General features: G+C 42.7%; 1 long non-coding RNA gene across 1 annotated transcript in view; it reads right to left on the bottom strand.

Moving 5' to 3' along the window:
* LOC109283808 (uncharacterized) overlaps positions 1–17,524 on the bottom strand; it is a 38,457-nt gene extending 20,933 nt beyond the window's left edge. Inside the window, exons 1-2 of the long non-coding RNA XR_002091073.2 lie at positions 17,220–17,524; positions 5,564–5,644 (exon numbers count right to left, since the gene is read on the bottom strand). This is a non-coding gene — a long non-coding RNA (uncharacterized LOC109283808). The remainder of the gene's footprint in view (positions 1–5,563; positions 5,645–17,219) is intronic.
* Positions 17,525–18,413: the final 889 nt, after the last annotated feature.

Raw genomic sequence — 18,413 nt, 5'->3', positions numbered from 1 at the left:
CAGATAATCATTTGACCCCAGCATTCTTTCCTGCCCATGGCAGGGGGTCAGACTTGATGATCTGCTGAGGTCCCTTTCCAACCCTACCAACTATGAAACTATGAAACACTATTTATAATATAAAAAGGGGCTTGTTACAATAATTACATACAAAAATATCTCTTAGCTTACCTATGACTACCTATAACTACTTATAAGGGATCAAGGGGGCAGAGAAAGAGTCAGAAATGGTTGGGAAAGGGGAGGGAATGTATTTTTAAGTAAAAATAAATAAAAGAAAAACCTGGGGATTTTGCTACAATGGTGCCCATATTTAAAAAAGGGAAAAAGGAGGATCCAGGAAACTACAGACAAGTCAGCCTCACCTCAGTCCCTGGAAAGCTCATGGAACAGATCCTCAGGGAATCCATTTCTAAGAACTTGGAGAAGAAGAAGGTGATTAGGAACAGTCAGCATGGATTCACCAGGGGCAAGTCAGGAACAAACCTGATTGCCTTCTGTGATGAGAGGACTGGCTCTGTGGATGCAGGGAGACCAGTGGATATAGTATACCTTGATTTTAGCAAGGCTTTTGATACAGTCTCCCACAACATTCTCTCAGGCAAGCTAAGGAAGTATGGGCCAAATGAATGGACTGTAAGATGGATAGAAAATTGGCTGGATCACTGGGCTCCTAGGGTAATAATCAATGGCTTGATGTCTAGCTGGCAGGCAGTATCAAGTAGAGTGCTCCAGGGGACAGTCCTGGGGCCAGTTTTGTTCAATGTCTGCATCAATGACCTGGAAGATGGCACAGAGTACACCCTCAGCAAGTTTCCAGATGACACCAAACTGGGGAAAGTAGTAGATATGATGGAGGGAAGGGCTAGCATTCAGATGAATTGGAGGATTCGGCCAAAAGAAATCTCATGAGGTTCAACAAGGACATCTCATAAGGCTCAAATCTCATGAGGTTCGACTTAGTCCAGAGACTTAGGACAGAACAATCCCATGCAGCAGTACAGGCTGGGGCCTGACTAGCTGGGCAACAGCTCTGCAGAAATGGACCTGGGGGGATATAGTGATACAAGATGCAATTTAGAAGACACTCCCTTACAAAGCTACTCAAGTTTGCAAATGGGAGACCATCCCTCAGTTAATTACAGAGATATAAATAAGGTGTCGTCAGAGGTTTCCTACTGCTCCATAATTTAATTTTTTGGTTAGTTCTTCTCATTCGTGTGTGCCTGTGCTTACTGAGCCCAGTGATCACTACATGGTGTCAGGACTCGTGAGAAAGAACTTGAAAAAAATTGAGGTTCAAATGGAAAAAAGTTGAAACCTGAGAGCAAGTGGAGCAACATAGCCACATGGAAGGACATGGGCAACAGTAAGTGATCTTCCTGAATATTTATAGTCTAAGTACAGGGACAGGTAGTCATGGACATTCTGAAACCTCCACCCACCCTTCTGCTGTAGGCCAAGATATCAGGTAACTGAAGTCATTCAGACAAAGGCTTGAGTGGTACCTAGCTGCCACAGGGGCAAAAGAGAAAAAATATGAAGTCAGGACCTCAGTCTTCTTACATATTGTGTGTGTTGGGGGGGAGGACACTTTCTAACACTTTTACCTACAGAAAAAGTTTAAGTCAAACCATGAAATTAGTAAAAAGCTGCCCAAATTTGAGTAGTACTGCATGCCAAAAAAAAAAAACAAGTCTCTTGAAAGAGACAGATTTTTTTATGTGCAAACAAAAAGTATAGATCAGTATGTTATTGAACTAAAGAGCTTGATAAGAACTGTGATTTGGGGAATTTGACCAAATCTCTGATTAGAGATAGTATTATTTGTGGCACTGCAAATATTACATTACCAAAAAAAAGCTATGGAGTGAAAGAGACCTGTCCCTAGAAAAGACTATTCAAATGTGAATGAAGGGGAGCAAAAACTGCAACGGTGAAGACTGCAGAGGTGGCAGATAACAGAACAAGGAGCAATATTCTCAAGTTGCAGCAAGGGTGGTTTAGGTTAGATATTAGGAAGAAATTTCTCACTAGGAGGGTATTAAAACACTGGAACAGGTTACCCAGAGAGGTTGTGGAATCTCCATCCTTGGAGGTTTTGAAGACGTGGGGAGACCAGGCTTTGGCAGGAATGATCTAGTTGGGGCTGGTCCTGCTTTCAGCAGGGGCGTTGGACTAGATGATCTCCCTGAAGTCCCTTCCAACACTCATTTTCTGTGATTCTATGATACTTAGTCTGGAAAAGGGAAGATTGAGGGCAGATTTAATAGCAGCCTTCAATTCCCTAAAAGGGGGTTCCAAAGAGGATGGAGCTAGACTGTACACAGTGGTGGCAGATGAAAAAACAAGGAGCAATGGGCTCAAGTTGCAGCAAGGGAACTTGAGGTTAGGTATGAGGAAAAACTCTCTCACTAGGAAGGTAGTAAAGCACTAGAACAGTTGGAGGTTTCTAAGGCATGGCTCGACAAATTCCTGGCTGGAATGATATACTGGGGGATGGTCCTGCTTTGAGCAGGGGGTTGGATTAAATGACCTCCTGAGGTCCCTTCCTACCCTAATTTTCTATGATTCTATGAATATAGAAAATTAGAACCAAAACCAAAAGTGAGTGCAACAAGCAACAAAATAACTGGCTATTCAGAAACAAACATACCAGTGAAAAAGAGTTGTATTGTTAGCATCTAATATAAAAATAAAGGATACAAACCCCCGTCCATTGTGGTACCTAAGGAAGTGACACCAATTTTAGGTTTGACAGCTTGTGAGAAACTGAATCTAGTTAAGTATGTGCTTGCAAAAAAACCCCACACCATTCATGCCTCTTAATGACATTGTGGGCCAAATCAGGAAAATCTTCTTAGGAAGAAACCAGTTGTTCCAGAACACAAAGCAATCTTGTCCTTAAGGACCCAAATGCAAACACTACTACACAAAAAAGGAAATGTGCCTCAGCAGTCTGTAGCTAATGAACTCTGTACTATATGCACAGCTGCCAAAAGTGGAAATTTACTGGACAGGAGTACAAGGGCCCAAGTCCATCAAGATTTGGAGGAAAGGCTCCCCATCAAAACCAAATCAGAAACTGGATCTGATACTTCATCAGTCTAAGAAAACAGTGAACCTCCTGATAAACTCAGGATCTTGTCAAAAAAGATGCAGAAAAAGAAGAATAGGAAATGGAGTGGTAAAGATTCACTCCAGAGTGATATGCTAGTAACCTCTTTGTTATAGGGGGGTGTTAATAGAATTTTGTGTTAAATTTATTTTGAAAGTATTGTTAAAAGGAAAGAGTGATAATCATTTAGAGATACTGCCTGACATAGAAGACTATAGAAGTTAGGAATTGGGAGATGGTGACTTAGTTAAGCTAGCTAACTAGAGAGAAATAAACAGAGTCTGCAGAGTTTGTCTACTGCTTCAGAATTAAAGATTGTGGTTAGTTCTTCACATTCATGTATGCCTATGAAAAGAACTCCAAGTCATTTGCTTCACCCATGCCTCTTTCCCTTCCTTTCCATCTTTCTAACAAAAGCAGCTGATATTACCAAAATTGACAAAAAGAAACTGATTAATAGGACACGCCCACTTCCTTTAATGTACCCAGACCCAAAACCAGATTGACCAGACTCAAGGAAATTTGAGGCTTCTAAATACTACCTGGATTGTCTCATGGAAATGATGGGATTACAGGATGTTCACCTGAAGCAAAGACTACCTGCATAGCAAAGGTACAACATAAATATTTTACAGTTGTTGGTCAGACTCAAAACAAGACCTCACTGTTGCCCTTCATCAATTTCCTTTTCCCATTTTATCTGTTAGAAACTGTCCTATGTGGTTTGCACAGTGATGGATAAAGTCAAAACATAGGAAGAAGGTATTTGGGACCAGATTTTGCTACCTTTATTCCTGCTGAGCGCTGGCCCACTAAAAAGCCCATTGATTTATAGTGGTTGTCAAAGACAAAAAAAGAACTATAGTTCCCTAAGGGGCCATTGACAGCGTGGTCAGTTGAGCAGTACAATGTATTTCTCTTTCAACAGCATGCACACAACATAATGTAGATTGATGTTTTGACACTTGACTGAACTTTCCTAAATGAAAAACTAACTCTTTTCTTCTAATTAATGAAATTCTAGAATCTCATAGGTAGTTATTTTTAAGATATGTTGAGAATAATTATAAACAAAGGCATTAAGCAAAGATGAAGGCTAATGAAATCTAACAGCAATGACATATTTCAACTTGAAAATTACCAGGTAAATTAGACAAGCTGTGAAGAAAAGAGGATCTGGGGCAAACTCTTAATTATCAGAAAGGCTTATGCTTCACAGAATAAGTTAATCTCTACGGCCTGGTCCAGACAAGTGTATACATGTAGTATGTGGCACCACAGACCCATCTGGGTACCACATACCACATAGGCAGGTGTTCCACATGCTGCTACCTTACAGCACAGGGAATGCTTTAGACTCCAGGAGATCCTGAAGTCAGAAAAACCCACACTGAAAAAAAGTGGGGCAGTGCACATGGCAGTAGCCTGACTAGCCAGAGCCACACTCTGGCTGCCGGCCAGGCCCTAAGCTGCAGGAGTGCCATGGCTGCAGCTCCCTTAGGTCCCCAGAACCCAAGGAAAGGCTGCTGGGACCAGAACGGTTGCTGGCCCCAGCCTCCCCTACCCCACACAGGGTAACCTGCCACATGACAGAGGGCTCATGTCATGAGTGTTCCATAGGGACAACTAGCAGTAGCACAAGGTGTGCCTCTGCTACTTGTCTATGGCAAAACAAACATCCACACTCATGTGGACATGGCTAAAGGTGCCACCCTGGCCCACCTGCCTGACTTTAGATTAACATGACTATTTTCAGACCATGATCCATACTTCTGTTTTATGCCCCTATAACTAGGCACCTATTAAGGCCTGGTGACAATTAGGAAAAGCCTCCCCCAACACTTGCCGGGGAGACACTGGCAATGCATAAGAGTTGCACATGCAAGAGGTGCACTGAGAATGGCCATGCACCCCCTGGAAGCACCAGATGTGAAACCAGAAGTGCCAGCAGAAGTACACTCTGGTTTCACCAGTTTCACTGCTGGTGGTTTCAGGCTCAGTGATCAGCCGCTGCAGGGAACCTCCACCTCCCTGGTCAATGATCAGCTGCTGGGGGACCCACCCCCCCCAGTTGGTGATCTGGTGCCCCCTCAGACTTGGGAGGCACCAGTCGCCCATGCAGAGAGAGGTAATACTTACTTGTATTCAGTGATAGAATTAAACAAATAAGACAGCACATGCCACTAGGAGACCAGGTATCCTTAATTGCTCCCTGTCCTGACTGTGGTAGGGAGGCATGTGAGGACAGGACTGGCTCCCACTAGTGCCAGATGGGAACCCAGAAGTTAAAAGCTGGGTGGTTCCGGAGAGTCAATTGCCCCAGAGAAGGGATGCATGTAAGAGCTTCAGCTCATGCGCACCACACAGAGGTGCAGTAACTCACTCAGCACATGGGCTGCAAGACTGTCAGATCCAACCATGGGGAGGAGAGGGAGAAACACTTACCTTGATGAAGATACAATCCAGGAGTTCCAAGCTCAGGTAAGGACAGCAATCAAGGGAGTGGGAATTCATTGTTTAACTCACCTAGAGGAGGAAGGGAGAGGATAAGTTAATTGTTGGAGTGTGCCACCTCAGCATGGGCTGCTCTTAAGATGTACAGAGAAACCAGATCTATGGGACTTAACTAAGAGCAGGAGGGCACAGATGTGGTGCCCTGCCAGCTAATGAACACTGAACCCTGAGATTCTGATGAGGATGGTGGTTTATGGATTATTGCTAGGAAACGAGGAATATTGAGCAAATTATTGATGTTGAAGATGGGCAGCGAAAACAGGTAATAGATCCTGGAGTGGGATCAGACTGTGGTTTGTGAAAGATAAGTCTCCATGTATAAGTAAAATGGGCTTGAATTCCTGGAGACTAAACTGAAGCAGTAATGTGGAGCCTAGATTAATGATCTGGTAAATGTTAAGACTTTAGTGGGTCTGCTTCCCTATGTTTAACACAGTATCTGGAGATTAAGAACAAAAAGTATGTACTCAGAACATTCTAGGTGTGGTAAAGGCAGGGTGTAGGGGATGGAGGAGCCTCGTAAAGAGGCCCAAGGCTGCTCCCCTATTATTGGTTAAGCAGAAGATCTCACCCCCCAAATGTTTATTTCTCTATTAATTTGTCTTAACATCAAAGGCATGGCAGGAAAGTACAGAAGGGAAATATACAGAGAAGCCAGGTAGAGAGAAGTTCAGCATCAGCTCAGGAGAACTTCTCTAGGGCTTAACAGCCCCCAACAGAAAAAGTCAAATGAGATGGGCCTACCTTGTCTCTAGGTAGACTAGTAGAATATACAGTAGAAGCTGTGTTAACTGGCCTGAGAGGGGTAAGGGAGGTGGGCAGGTATTTAAAAATTCTGGTTATCTGAGGCAGGGATTCTCAACCTTTTTGAAAACCCCTGCAGAGCAAGGGGTATATGTAGGCTGTATAAAGTCTGTTCTCCAAAAAAAGGTTACCTCAGTCCCACAAATTTGGAACAGTTATTCCACTTTGAAATGGGGAAACTTTGCCATAATAATATGTTGTTATAATGTGGGATTATGTGGTAATGTTTATGTGAGAATCAGTGTTCCACCTCAAAACAACTTTGTGAAGTAGATACAGAGAAATAAAAACTGTGGAATCCAGATTGCCATTGTGCCCACATTCATCTGGAGCACGCTGTTGTCCCAAGAAGCTGGTTTGTGCAGCAAGGAGATCACCAGTATACTCCTAGGTGATAAGGAACTCTTCTCCAAACCTCAGGAGATGAAGAGATCAGACAACTGCTCAAAGCAGCACAACACCTCAGGTTATAGCATACACCCTACATGGGATAAAGTGTAAGGAATGGCTGAAGTAGAAGGTTCACTGGTTCTGAGTGGAAAAGCTCTTGCCTCAATCTGCCCAGTATGAAGCAGGGATTCCCATGGCTCTTTGATGCACAGCATGCAGGGAATCTACTACCCCTCCTGTACATATCACTAGAATCCCATAAGCACTTTACACATAGGAAATGCTCTGTTTTTCTAGCCTTGGTGTGCTCAGTTACTTGGGGAAAGAGACCAGAAGGATATCTGCAACAGCAATCACACATTGCAAAGTGTCGATGCCACTTTTCCATACCCATATTCTGTACCAAGATACAAGTTGTGTTCTAGAAGGGCTGTCAAGACTTTAATGAAATAATCTGAATTTGGCAATCATTTCTAAGGTTAACTCCTTAGGACTTCACTATTTTGCTAGTACTGAACAAGCAAGTTTAAAAAAATATTACCGTGTTTACTCAAATCATCATGGGGGGGAAAAAATCCCTCATCTCAGATTCACATACAAAGAGGGGAGGGGCAGGTAGCTGCTAAAGCTCTGACTCTGGCCCTGAGCCCATGTCTACAAGTCAGACTCACAACAAACTCCTATCCCGTTCTGCTTGCCTCTGAAGCTTCTGCCCGCCCGCCGCCCCCCCCCCCCCCCTTACTGTGAGGTGCAGTTCGGCATGGAGCACAATGCCCAATGCAGTTCAGCATGGAGCACTCTGTCCCCTGCCATGCCAATCAGCAGCACCAAATCTGCTGTGTGGCACAACAAGAGCTGCGCTTCCATGTGCTGTGCTCCAAGGAAGGAACAGAGTCCAAACAGCATCTGTCAGTAAAGGGGCAGCAGAGAAGAGAGAAAAAATGGAGGAGTGGAGGAGGGAGTGTACAAGAATCTGAGGAGTGGGGAGGTGGAAGAGACAGAAATTGCAGAGTGGCGGGAAAGAAGCAGAGACTAGGGAGTGAGGAAGGGCAAGAGGCAGAGACTGGGGGGCAACAGGCAGAGTCTGGGGGTGGCAAGAGACTGGGAATCAGGATGAAGAGGCAGAAACTGTGGGGAGATGGGGCTGGGGGGAGGTGGCAGGGGGGTAGGAAGGCTGTAGCAGGAAAGAAGTGGGGAACAGAGGGCAAGGGGTCTGCCTGAACTCCACCAGATTACCAGCCACTCCCCACCTTCCCTGCTATAGCAGCAGGCAGGATGAATTCAAGACAACCCTCCAATAATTAGAGTTGGGTGGATCATCTTACATTCAGAGTCATCTTAGATTTGAGTAAATATGGTAGTTCAAGGTGCAAAATTAAGTCCAAAAGGAACAGTTAGTCTAACCTCTTACATTACACAGATCAAAAGTCTAACCTTACTTCCTATTTTTAAATTACAAAGTTGATTAAATCAAATGTAATGAAATAAAACAAGTTAGCATTGAGTAAACAAGTAGCTGCCAGACAAGGTCTTTGTAAGCTCATAGAGGACCTATTTCCTGTCAGATGATAATCACTGATGAAAGGATTTTATTATAAATGCTGAAAGAACTTTATACAGAGTGATGTTAGCTGGCACCATTGCTATACAACAACACATTGATCAAGTCTGTATGTCATCTGTCTAATGAAAAGGAAGCAATTACAGGCATCTGTAGGTGACTCAATTAGATCTCTACAGTGTTGTATCTGTTATGACGGACAAAGGCTTAGTTATATGTATCCTGACATCTGAACCAATCATGAAAAAATGTTAAATGTATCTAAATTAGAAGATTAGTAAGTTGTGTTTGCCACTAAAAAGACCCACATCTGAATGGTGGAGACGGGAGATTAAAACCATCTAGGACTTAAACTGGTTCTTATAGCTAGGCAGCACAGAGTGCAAAAGCAGCCTGTAGGTTTACTGCTGCCCCATGCATGATGAGGCAGTAAAAAAAAGTGATAACTCACTGAGCAGCAGGAAACCACTGACTGCTGTACCTGCATTTCCACTTCTCTGCTCTCCCCACTGTCAGAGCCTGAGCTGGAGCAGCTGCAAGAAAGATGTAGGATGCAGGGGGTGAGGGAGGGATGAGGGATAGTTTCATTCCAGCACCCCTCTCTTTAGGCAGAGACCAAGGTTCATGCGCCAAATGGACACCATAAAACAGTTTTCACATGATGTATTTATCTGCATTAAATCTAGTGATTATATGGCTAATTTTAAGAGAACTGGTCAGCCCAGGCTGCAAGAGTAAAAGGTTTTCCAAAGATGGCTCCACTCTTGCATAACAGACTCCCTAAAATTAAACCAACAGCTATACTACTTGCAAAACCTATAAGCTGGGGAACTCCCTTCTCAAAAGCACGGGGGCAGAAAGAGATCTTGGAGTCATTATTGACTCCAAGATGTACGTGGGCCGACAATGCGAGAACACAGTTAGTAGGGCTAACCGTACCTTGTTGTGCGTCCACAGGTGCATCACAAGCAGGGCCAAGAAGGTGATCCTCCCCCTCTATACGACACTGGTCAGGCTGCAGTTGGAGTACTGTGTCCAGTTCTGGGCGCCACGCTTCAGGAGGGCTGTGGACAGCATTGAGAGGGTCCAAAGGAGGGCCACTCACATGATCCGAGGACAGAAGGGCAGACCCTATGAGGAGAGGCTACGGGACCTGAACCTGTTCAGCCTTGCAAGAGAAGGCTGAGGGGGGACCTGGTGGCCATCTATAAACTTACTAGGGGAGACCAGCAGGGTTTGGGAGAGACCTTGTTCCCCCGAGCACCTCCCAGAGTAGCAAGGAATAACGGCCATAAATTGCTAGAGAGTAGGTTTAGACTAGACATTAGAAGGCGCTACTTCACAGTCAGGGCAGCTAGGATCTGGAACCAACTTCCAAGGGAAGTGGTGATGGCTCCTACCCTGGGGGTCTTTAAGAGAAGGCTCGACATTTACCTGGCTGGGGTCATTTGACCCTACTTTTCTCTCCTGTCCATGGCAGGGGGGTCGCACTAGAAGATCTACAAGGTCTCTTCTGACCCTACATCTATGAATCTATGAAAAACAGTTTAAAATGTTCCGTCTTATTTTTACTTAGGTCACATTCAGCCTCCTATCAAAAGACAAGAGGCCACTTGTGAAAGGCAGCTGATAAATGAGGAAATCTTTATTCAAGAAGTAATATAAAGAACATTTCTGCAAGATATAAGAGCTGCATCTAGTAGTTCCAAACAAGATCTGGGCCTACTTATGCTCAGCATGGTAAAAACACATAATAAGCGAATCTCCTCAAAGCTCTATGCATAAAAATGAAGTTACTTACTGGAGATTACAAAAAGCCTCTTTGGGGAGAGGCAGGAATAGAATTAGATCTAACCTTTTTTTTTTAGTTTTGGTCAACAGAAAATTACTTGTTAACTCACATGGAATTTGGCAAATAGGTTCATTAATTTATGAGGAGGAAATATACTCATTTAGTTTTTTAGAAGTTTTTATTTTATTAATATCAACTATATACATACATATACACATTATCTATGTATGTATGTACACATCCACACACATACACACACACGCACTATATTACATTGTATACTATACTATATGTGTGTGTGTGTGTGTATATATACACACACACACACACACACTATATTATATATAACTTTCCCAGCACATATAATACATCTTATTCATAACTAGGGACTTGTCGACCTGAGGAAGTTAGTGTGCAGTAAGACAGGGTGTGAAATAGCTGATCTTTACCTATGTGCATTAACTTCCCATGTAGACACTCTGAAAAGGTAATTCTAGACTTTTTCAGAAGGGTGCCAGGCAGTGCCATACATACTACCTCCCCAACCAGAAGTTGTGTCACTGTGTCAGTGCAGACCAACATGCTCTTCTACACCTTTGAGACACATAAGAAAAATACAACTTTAATTTGATTTTGAAGATGCAAAGCACACATTTTCATCAAGCCACCAAAAAATCCATGTGAAGCCATGGACCATAACTGAGGTTTTCCAAATAGATTAGTAATTTTATACCTCGCTTGGGGGGGGGGACAGGGGGGGGAGATATCAACTGGATACAATATGGAGAAAGAAACAAAAAAATTGCTTTCAGGCTTAAATGTTTGCATAGTATGGATATATGAACCTCCATTTTTAATTTCTGATTAAAATAAATGTGTTTATTTGCTGAAGAAAACTGGTAGTTGGTTCAATTTTTGCAAGGTTATTTCAGTCATGCAAACAACTGTCCATCATTTAAATAAGGAGGTGGAATTTCTTACTGTAGCTTCATTTTCACAACATTTTCCTATTGTTTATGCTTATACCATTAATTATATGAAAAACAAACCCCAGGGATTTCACCTAATTCTCTTATTAATCATTATGCTAGTAAATTCCCACTGAGCATCATTAATACATGATTTCTGAAGGCCCAAACCCATAAAGAGTTGTGCATGTGAGTAATATTACCCCATGAGTAATCCCAGGAAATTATAGGGACTATTCACTTGCATAAGTATTTTCTGGTCTGGGCTCGTGAAGCCTCTTTCCTCTAGCTCTGGCAATCCCAACTGAACTTCTATTATCTCACCTCATAATGTAAGTTTTCCAATAATTTTCATTTTCTTGCTGACAGTGGCTTTGTCTCCCTTGGAAGCAGAGACATTAAGTATCCAAACCTCAGATATACGCATTTAAAAATGAAGTCTCTTTCATTTCACATTCCTGAATTAATTCCAATTCAGAAGCTAAATGAATACCCTCTTCTAAACTATTAGGTTTGGCTCAGTGTAATAGGACAGAGAAGTCCCCAGTACCCACATCAAGCCTGTGGTGAACAAATTATTGTACTTTGGATTTAGGACAAACACCAGACAAGCCTTCTTTTATGTGATGCTCATTCATATTGAGCCTCTAGGAGTTGGAGTTAAATAATTGCTCAGTTATTAGCTATGATATCAATTAGCTTTGATATCAATATCAAAGTATTACAAAAGTAATCCTAACCACAGTCCTTTAGACAAGCATCATAAGACATAAAGATGAACAAAGGCCATTACAATAAGAAAAGGGTATCCAATGGGCAGAGATAGGTCATGAAATCTAGTTGGTACACTTTATGAGTGATGCAGTTTCTGCCTGGAGCCTATTTTTCATTTAATCTCAGAATTTCATACATTGCAGCATAGCTACAGCATTTATTTGCTTTTTCTGGCAGGAGGGAGAGACACTAACTAAGATTAAAAAAGGTGAACAGAATATTAAAAACAAACTGCTGAAGGGTACAGCACAAAGTACTTATTGGCTAAAGAGAGAACTAGAAAGTTGGCGGGGGTTGCACTTGGCTATAGTTATTTTATAGCCCTGCTCCTCTTCCACAGCCCCCTCCACATTGCAAATTCTTGTTTTTCTTTACCCTACCAGATAGAAGTGAAATTAAAATTTAAAATAATTGTTCACACATACTTTGTTGCTCTTGCGTAAAACAGCTTTTCCCCTGAGATTGTTTAAGTACTTTTTAACATTAATTGACACTTTCTAAATTCTCTTTTTAAAAATTCTTATTAAAGTAATATAAGAGGTGCTATTATATCCTCAGGACCAGAACAGTTTATCTGCTGTTTCCTTACACACAGGATGCAGTGTTCTTACATGAGGTCTGAATAACAAAAAGTAAAGAGCCAGCTTGCATCCTTTCCCTCAAGTAGTTTGTCCCCTCTTCATTTTGTAGAAAGACTGGACACAGATGTACTCACACAATTACCAAGGACCAATATACAGTTGAAAATATTTGGTATACAGCCTGCTCCAACCACTCCCTTCCCAATGGCTATGAAGGAGGATTATATCAGCAGTGTCCACAACAGAAGACATTCCAAATGACCACTCAGACCAGATGGCACCATAACAGCACAAAAATGCCAAGCCCAACCCTTACTGAGTTGGTTGGTTTAATTTTCTATAACATTGTATATAATTTATAAGGTTTTTTTCAGTGCCAAAAAATGCAGAGATCATTGAGGCATGTAAGAGAGCACATTTAGTAGAATTTTGAAATATACATAAACTTAAGAAATGAGCTCGGAAAAAACTAATAAAAAAAATCTGTCCAGCACAGAAGTTATACTCAACTTTATATTTCACTTAATCATTATAGGTAACATTTTGAAATGAGATTTGGAGCATAAGTTTCATTGAACGTCAATGGGACTTAGACTCCCAAGTGATTATGCCACTTGAAAATGGAACTTTGAAAATGAAGAAAAGGTTCCTGGGCCATTTAGGTGCTTTTGAAATTTTTACCCTAATTAGCATCTGATATGCAAATGATGAACTTTTACACTAGGCATTTTTCTTATACCCTTGAAGCTTGTGAAAAAAGTAGTACTCAGTCATGTCTATTTTGATACCTTCAGCTATAGTTAACATCAGAAGGATGGCATGTTTTTGAGGAAACCCCCAAAGGATTACCTCCCAGTAAGAGTTCTTCTTAGAAAGAACTCAAATTGTGGGCGTCAATGAAAATGAAAGATATATGTTACCACTCATTCTGTGTTATGCAATATTTTCTCAGGTCTAATTTATGCTACTTGCAAAGTTATATTTACCGCACATGGTGACTTATACAACCTACACTCAGCTCTTCAGACTCAATTCATTACATACACTACACGGAGCAAATTAGTATCATTTTATTATTATGATGAATGGTGTGAAATCTGGTTTGCAGCAGGAAGGAAGGTCATTTCAGGGATGAGAGAGTTGGGCTAGGAAAAAAGGAGGAATCAGTGGCCTTGTCTACATGAGACACTGACTGTGCAGTAGCCTGTGACTACTGCACAGTAGTGTCACATCATGCTTTCTGCCTTGTGATGCTACTGTGCAGTCAGCATCATGAAAAAGCCATTCTGCAATCCTACCATGCAATAATTCTGGTTACTGCTCAATCTTTTAGTACTTGTTTATACAAGTGTCCCCTGGTATTCATTCTTTATATCAAAACACAGCATTGTTTTTTGAGACAAACCCAGTAACCCTCCAATGAAGGTCAGAATCAGTACTTTTCAATGACTTGGCACAGAACAGTTCTGCAGCCACACTATCATCTTATTTATCTCAGTTTCTTGCAGACTGCAGTCACAGTTGGGAAGCCTGTGAATGTCAAGAAGTACTTGTAGAACTACGTAGCAAGGGAAAGATTGTCAATTCTCTGATTTTTCTACAGTCCATTTTTGCCACATCCCAAACCCCTCTCCAAATCTGACCGCTGAGGTACTGCAGACCACAACTTTTGTCTAGCTCTGGTTCATATGACTTTCTTACAAGCTTGATGAGCTCCCTATGCTAGACACTCAATAGTCCGCAAATCTTTGTCCCAGGTGCTCTTGGCTAGTTGGAACTAAACAGAGTTTAGACACTGTCTCCCTGGCTATATGCATGCATTTTTAGTGCTCACCCTATACCCAACAGCCTTCTTACCCAGACTCTAAAACTAGTGCCAACTCTCTAAAGTCCCCCAGCTGTTTTCTCACCAGAACTGCACCAGAGTGGCCTAAGCATGATCTTCAAGTGGCACTGCTAAACAGGACTGACAAAGCACTATAGACATCCCCACAAAATCCTCCTCTTTCATTCATTCTCCTTCCCAGTGTAGTCTCTATCTCTCTTAAATCAACAAGCTTGCATAGATCCAATGATTAAAAGATTCCCCTTTCCCCTCACACATGTGTACATTCAGAGAATATGACCTTTTTTCACAGCAGCTCTTCCTCCTCTTCTCTTTTTTTCCCCTGGTGATCTTTCATTACTCCAGTCGTACCTTGTTTAGACTATCTGGAAGGGCTTCCTTTAGCTTGAATTTACCCATTGTTCTACCACAAGAGACTCATTCAATATTACTGGCTTTAGTTGCCCTGTAGAATCTTCCAGGCCAGTGGTTTTCAACTTGTGGTCTGCAGACTGAATACCCTCACTTACAATTGGAGGTGTGGACCCCTTTGATTCAAAATTTTTTAGGGATCCACAAATGAAAAAAGTTGAAAACCACTGTCCAGACAATCTGTGAGATGCTTTGCTAATACATGACTGATATGACATGCACCAAGTGTGAGAATTATGGCTGTAAAAATCAGTCAGAATTCATATGTCTATGCAAAAGAAATCTCCTAAACTGTCCCAAGCTCTAATTCAGCAGCTCCCCAGTCAAGGAAACAACAGTCATTCTGATTTTTATAGAATTCCATGCCAGCAGAAAAGTGGATTATGGGGCAGTTCCTGGGTGTTATAAAGTTAGAGAACATTATAGCTATTCTAGAAATCATAGAATCACAGAAAATTAGGGTTGGAAGGAACCACAGGAGATCATCTAGTCCAACCCCCTGCTCAAAGCAGAACCATTTCCAACCAGATCACCCCAGCAAAGGCTTTGTCTACCAAGTCTAAAAACCTCCAAGGATGGAGAGTCCACAACCTCTCTGGGTAGCCTGTGTTTTACTGTGCTCCTATTGAGAAAATTATTCCTAAAATATCCAACCTAAACTTCCCTTTTTGCTCTTTGTTCTGTCATCTGCCACCACTGAGAATTGTCTAGCTCCATCCTCTTTCAAACCCTGCTTCAGGTAGTTGAAGACTGCTATTAAATCCCCTCTCAGTCTCCTCTTCTCTAGACTAAATAAGCCCAATTCCCTCAGCTTCTCCTCATAAGTCATGTGCCCCAGCCCCTAACCATTTTCATTGCCCTCTGCTGGACTCTCCAAATTTGTCCACATCCTTTCTATAGTGCAAGGCCCAAACCTGAACACAGTACTCCAGATGTGGCCTTGCCAGTGCTAAATAGAGGGGAATAATCACTTCCCTTGACCTGCTGGCAACGCTCCTAGCAATACAGCCCAGTATGCCGTTAGCCTTCTTGGCAACAAGGGCACACTGTTGGCTCATTCAGTTTACTGTCCACTGTAACCCCCAGGTCCTTTTCTGAAGAGCTGCTGCCTAGCCAGTTAGCCCCCAGCCTGTACCAGTGAGTGGGAGTGTTCCATCCTAAGAGCAGGATGTTGCACGTGTCCTTGCTGAACCTCATGAGCTTTCTTTTGGCCCAATCCTCCAATTTGTCTCAGGTGCTCTGAATCCTAGCTCTACCCGCCATCATATCTATTACTCCCCACAGCTTGGTGTCATCTGCAGACTTGCTGAGGGTGCACTCTATGCCAGCTTCCCAGCCATTGATGAAGATATTGAACAAAACCAGCCCAAGGACCAACCCCTGGGGCACTCTACTTGATACTAGTTTCCAGCTAGACATCAAGCCATTGATTACTACCCTCCAAGTCCAATGCTCCAGCCATTTTTCTATTCACCTTACTGTCTGTTCATCCAGCACATACTTCCTTAGCTTGCCTGCAATAATGTTGTGGGAGACTGTATCAAAAGCCTTGCTAAAATCAAGGTATACCATATCCACTGGTCTCCCTGCATCCACAGAGCCAATCATCTCATCACAGAAAGCAATTAGTTTGGTCAGGTCTGACTTCCCCTTGGTGAATCCATGCTGACTGTTCTTAAATCACCTTCTCCTCCAAGTGCTTAGAAATAGATTCCTTGAGGATCTGCTCCATGATTTGCCCTGATCTATGTTTGCCCTTTTACAATCATGAAATGATACTTTTGATGCTCAGAGCAATGCTGACAATCCTGAGTCACAAAATAAAACAATCCTTGTAAACATATAAATACTATTTGGGGGGGGGGGGGAGGGGGGTGTCAAAGTGCAGTGCAGAATAATCACTTACCAACAAACATACCTGAGAATGAAATGTGCCCTGTGCTGGGGGGTACCTGCCAGAAGTTCATCTGTCTGGCTGCCCCATTTTTTTAAATAATGTTTTACTTATCTCCCTTTATTTATTCTTTTTTATCATCATTTGTATTGCTGTGGTGCCTGTAGGTGCCCACTAGGATCAGGGACTTGTTACATAAGGGACTGTGAATGTGGCTCTACAGTTAAAGGTCCCAGTCCTGTGATCTGATAAATACACACTTGTATGCATTCCTGAAGCTTCCTATTACTGAAGGTTATTGGCCTCCATTCACTCAGGCTGAGTTAAACCCAAATTACTTTTAAATTAATTCGCACCCATAACATTAAGAGGACTGTTGTTCAGACCCTTAGGTGATGGACAGAAATTACACATAAACCAGTGTAAGTGATCAGAAACTAGTTCAAATCTGTAACACAACAGATGTTCAGCACACATAAACCTCTTTCAAAATGGACAAAACTAGTTTAAGATAGACCTGGATAGAGGGAGATAGGGGAAAAGGATGACCCACCCCTGTCACTTACCTTAGATGAGGCAGAGAATACCAGCAGGAAGCAGGGCCCCATGCAGCACTTCTGGAGTTGCTGCTTCATCTGGATTGGCAAACAGTGAGCCCAGCAAGGTACTTCCAGCTCTGGAGAGAGGCCATTAGAGAGAGTCCAGAGCGCCAAAGAAGAGGAGTCACTGGAGAGACTCTCCTCCTGGGAGATGCATTCAGCTGGTGACAGCAGAGTGGAGCTGACTGCATGTGCCAAAGATCGGAAGGATCGCTGAGTGAAGCAGACGCCAAGCACCAGAATGCCACAGTGACCTTTGTGAGCCCCAGGACAGATACCTGCAAAAGGGAAAATAAGGTCAAATGTGGCTGGGGCAAGTGTAGAGCACAGGAAGGGTTACCTAGTGTGGGAACTAGCCCAGAGGGATTCCCTTCCTCCTAAAGGCTGATATGAGAGCATTCAAAGTTGACACTTGAGGAGTCGGTCTCTCTCATTGAGACTTACATGTGAACTGGACTAGGAGCAGCCCAGACAGGGCTTGCCTTTCCCTAAGGGACTTTGATTCAATCTGTGTTAGCAGCATCCAAGAGGGCTTCACCTGCCCTTTGGGTGTTTGGGGATGGATTGAACATAGAACTGGCCTACAGAAGCCTTCCTCGCTTGCAAGAGAGGAAGTTAAGACCTGGAGGGCTACTCCAGGCATTGGCCATTTGTTTTTTTGGAAGTTTGGACTGCTCATTTCTTTTGCCTTTGCAGGACTGAATTAGAATGGGTCCCAAGTCTGAGGGCCAATTACACCCAGCCTGCCTGACAGGCCTTAGGGCTGTCAGTAGGGACCAGTGTAAATAAGGAAAGCCATTACTGGTTTTGGCCCAGAGACATGAGAGAAACAAGGAAAAGGGCAAACCTTGCATACTCCCTCCTACCAGACCTAGAATACCATCCAACATCAAAGAGTAGGTTACAGTGGGATGTAGGGGAAGCAGAGCCCCACAAAGAGACTGGTGTCACAGGCCTAGAGTGTCATTCAAAGGGGAACTGGATCCAAAAAAAAAAAAAAAAGTAAAATGAAAGTCCTGGCAGGTTAGAGGGAAACTCACCAGAACACGTGAGTGACACCTTCCAGGTCCCCACCCCGTCATTGCTCAGTAGAAGGGTGTCTGTCCAGAAGGGACGTAGGACATATAGCACCTACCAGCAACAATGTAGTATCAGACTTAA

Source organism: Alligator mississippiensis, chromosome 3 (assembly GCF_030867095.1).
Source record: "Alligator mississippiensis isolate rAllMis1 chromosome 3, rAllMis1, whole genome shotgun sequence".
In the NCBI taxonomy this organism is placed as follows: Eukaryota; Metazoa; Chordata; order Crocodylia; family Alligatoridae; genus Alligator; species Alligator mississippiensis.
This window is presented reverse-complemented; position numbering and strand designations above follow the sequence as displayed.